The 4109-nt window shown below is 33.5% G+C and overlaps 1 non-coding gene across 1 annotated transcript; it reads right to left on the bottom strand.

Annotated features, from left to right (window-relative positions):
* Positions 1 to 3535: 3535 nt before the first annotated feature.
* LOC134545040 (5S ribosomal RNA) lies at positions 3536 to 3654 on the bottom strand. The gene has a single exon (XR_010078217.1). It is a non-coding gene; the product is annotated as a 5S ribosomal RNA (ribosomal RNA).
* Between the last annotated feature and the right edge of the window lie 455 nt (positions 3655 to 4109).

Raw genomic sequence — 4109 nt, 5'->3', positions numbered from 1 at the left:
TGCCATGACGAGACTGATCCTACAGAATGCAAGAGCAAAGTGAAAATAAAATTTTTCTCTCTGCAAATATCTGGTTACCCAATTTTCTGGTTGCGGACGGTTCAGAAAATTCTCGATGCCTTGCTCACGTAGGGAGCAGCGCACTTTGGACAGCGAAAGTAATGTAGGGCTTCTTTAGCACTGATTTTTCAATGTTTTCTAAATGTCAGCAGTCTACGATGACATAATGGGCAGTTCCACTAATAGTGTAATTTTTTTATGGCAGCTGCACTGTTTAATTTGCACTGCGAGCTGTTTAAATTTACTGCTACACCAAACAGGGAACTTTTCATTTGCAGATGTTATTCAAGGAATCAAATACGTAATTTGTGCTGGAATCACTTGAAAATGGTTAAATTAACTTAGGTATACTTTAGTGTATAGTATGCTGAAAATGTGGAGATAATTTCATGAAGGCTGTTTGCTGTGGAAGCACTAGCAAATCACCTTGTTCAGTGCCACCTGGAATGGCTTTCTTCGTGCACCTCCAAGGATGATGTGATTATTATTGTGAGTAAATTTTGTTTACATTTTCATTGTGTGAATAATAAAACTTTTAACTGTACACACAACAAGCATTTCACTTGGATCTGATGCATTCTCAAGAGTGCAGTTTCTGTTTAGCTTTTAAAACTGGCTGCCCTTCAATTCACTCAAGGTGCAGATGCAAGTTGCTGATGAAGTATTCCACACACATGCTACATTGGAGAAATATTTTAATAAAAATTAAAACTCTTGCAGGATTTCGAATAAAAACTATCCTATTTATCCCTTCTATGTTTTGGTACTGCGAAATTGAGAGAGGTAAGTAAGTTGTGAGGTTATTTTTACTTGCTTGCATGTGAGGTTAGCAGAGCAAAAATATTTTTGAAATTGCAGATACATGGTCACTTTATTTCGTTGCAAACATTTATAAGCTCGTAATCTTATTTAAAGTCTCCATACTTAATGCGTTTGGAAAACCTTCTTTCTCTCAATTTTACAATGGAACAAAATTTTACTTGTATGTGTACATTAATTCCATCTCTAAATGATGTAGGTTTACGCACCGAGATCAGGTACATTGTAGAGAGAAAAACACACGAGTACCTGCTTATTTTGAAGTTTTAATGAGTATATTAAAAAAAAAAAAAAAAAACGATAAAAATATAATTGAAAAAGTATATTATTCACGTATTTTTGAGGATGAGGGGAGGGGGTGTTTTTGTCCGATGGTCGTTTATCTTTAAAGAAATTTCCGTTGGACCTGTGCGTTCTTGCTCTGCCAATTCTCGAAAAATGAAATATTTTAAGTCGTCTTTTATGTGCTAACTTCATTATATTTGGCTGCATTCGTATTTTTATTAGTTTTGAAACATTCATGTCACGGAAAATAATCATAAACCAGGACAAAAACGTTTTGACTAAATGTTCTAGGTTGGTTGTAAAACATTTTCTTATTTTATTTCACATCGGAAACATCTGTTAAGTTGTAAGCTTTGTAATGAATGCGACAGTCACTTGTTCGCTGAAGTGTTTGTTTAAGAAATTAGTATTGTAAATTTGTTTATGGTCTTGTTAAATGAAATTTTAAGTGAAATCATTTGGGAAAACAGAGGCTACAGGAATTTTCAACACAACTTGATGACCGACGTTGTGACTAGTGTGGGAGTGTGTGCTCGTGTAAATATCAATTTTTCTTACTCCTCGTGCCGGTCAACAGGAAAACAGCGAGTGTGTTATCTCATCGCGGGCGTGTGATTGCGTGTGGTAAATTGTGCTAGGTTAATTACCGCAAAACTCCACTGTGTGCAAATATGTAGTGTGTCGCTGTATGCAAATATTTGGTATGTCTTTTTTTTTTTTTTTTTTTTTTCAGGCAATACACACTTTGAATTTTACACAATTTCGATGCTGCAACCTAAGTGTATACATGCGAATAGGATTGCTTAAATGAAAAAGTAAAGTAGGAGGTAAGTGCAAATGTTTCCAGGAGGTTATGCACACACAATCTATTTTATGAATTAATAGTTATTATCTAAGAAAATGATAGAAGATTATAAATAATGTGTGCAGAATAATACAGAATTTGCATGTTACACAAAAAAAAATATATATATATATTCCAAATATTGTTAGCAAAATGCACCTAGATTAGTGAGCTGGATTTTTTTTTTTTTTTTGTATTTTTGTTCTGTTGATCCCACGTGGAGTCAAGGCTCCGGGATATAGAACATGTATGTGCAGACAATTAATATTTACATGATGCAAGTTACCAAGAAAAAAAATTTCAAAAAAAAAAAATACATAACATGTTACACAATTTAACTTTATGCAAAACATGAAGCAGCTGTTATCACAAGTCCATTCAACAAATTAACAGTTCAATTTCTCTATTATCAATCAAATTAAAGAATAGCTTCAGAGGGTAGGTAGGATATTCTAGAAGAATTTTTTTTACTGTTTTTTTTTTTAATACTGGTAAATTGTTTTAGTTATTTTCTGTGATATTAAGTTGTAAAGTTTTACTCCCAAGTAATTTAGTCCATTTTCAAATCGCCTAGTGTTATGTTCAACTATCCTCAATTTACTAGCATTTCTGGTGTTATACCTATGTGCGAATATCTAAAAAAAAAAAAAAAAAAAAAAATAATAATTTTTTTTTTCTTCTTTTTCTTAAGAATGAATAAAAAGTTTCTAGAACGTATTCATTTATGGCAGTCAGGACTTTAAGTTTTTTGAATTTTGGTCTGCAGTTAGATGATTTTTTATCTTTTGTTATTATTCTAATAGCTCCTTTTTTTTTTTTTTCCCCCAATGTTATATGGCAGAAAGAGTAGAGCTATGGCTACTGTGACATCATGCATTGATGGGAAGGTTATTGTTGGATAACAAAAATTTAGATGATATAATTTTTATTTTTTTCCATACACAACACATTGCAGGTACAATTTTACAGGTTACAGCTGTACCACCTCTAGTATTGCTGCCGACCATCCAACAAATGAGCACACTAAACAGGCATTGATGACATTGTTATCAACGTCTTTTTGAATCTCTCATTATTATACATAACTGCCCACTGAAACAGAGAAACTTCAAAATAGGTGTGTGTGTGTGTGTTTATATATATATATATATATATATATATATATATATATATATATATATATATACATATATACATACATACATACATACATACATACATACATACATACATACATACATACATACATACATACATATACACTTATCTATTTATTTTTTCACTTTGAATTTTGTATGAGGTATACACATGCAAAGATTCACAGCTGCTGCTGGGTGGGTGAGTGAGTGAGTGATTGATTGATTGATTGATTGATTGATTGATTGATTGATTGATAGAGAGTGAGTGTGTGTGTGTGTGTGTGTTAGGGGGGGGGGGGGGGGGAAATGTGGTGATTGTGGGGGAAAAAAAAATTTAAAATTGAAATTTTTAAAAAAAAATTTTTTTCTGTAGGGTGCAAAATAGTAGTGCCAACGGCACGTGGTGTTCCCAAGCGGTCACCCATCTAAGTACTAACCACGCTCGACGATGCTTAACTTCGGTGATCGGACGAGAACCGGTGTGTTCATCGTGATATGGCCGTTGGCAATGATATAGATGTTTTTTTTTTGCAGTTTGTATTTGCCACTCGAAATAGCTATACCAGGTGTGATTGTTACAAACAACAGGAGAAATCGTGTAATGAACACTCTTTTACTTCCCCCCCCCCCCCCCCCCCCTCCCCACACACAACACCCACCACCCTCACCATCCCAACCACCAAAGCCCTCTTCAAAATACACTCTCACACACACACACAAACCCACACTCTATAACTGATGAACATTACCATAACTTCTTAAAGCCATTAGATAATATTTAACTCAAGAAAGGTATTGTGATATGTTTAAAGAAAGAAAGGTGAAACCTTTAACTTTACCAGCAGGTATTAGTATCACTGAGGTATCTTCTAGGTTGTAGCAGCAATAGTAGTAATAATAATAAAATTAAATAAGGTAATAAAAAAGAAAAGTTATACATGTGATCAAATCATGAATGTATA

Source organism: Bacillus rossius, unplaced genomic scaffold (assembly GCF_032445375.1).
Source record: "Bacillus rossius redtenbacheri isolate Brsri unplaced genomic scaffold, Brsri_v3 Brsri_v3_scf54, whole genome shotgun sequence".
Classification (NCBI taxonomy): Eukaryota; Metazoa; Arthropoda; class Insecta; order Phasmatodea; family Bacillidae; genus Bacillus; species Bacillus rossius.
The sequence above is the reverse complement of the archived record's forward strand: the minus strand, read 5'-3'. Positions and strand labels throughout refer to the sequence as shown.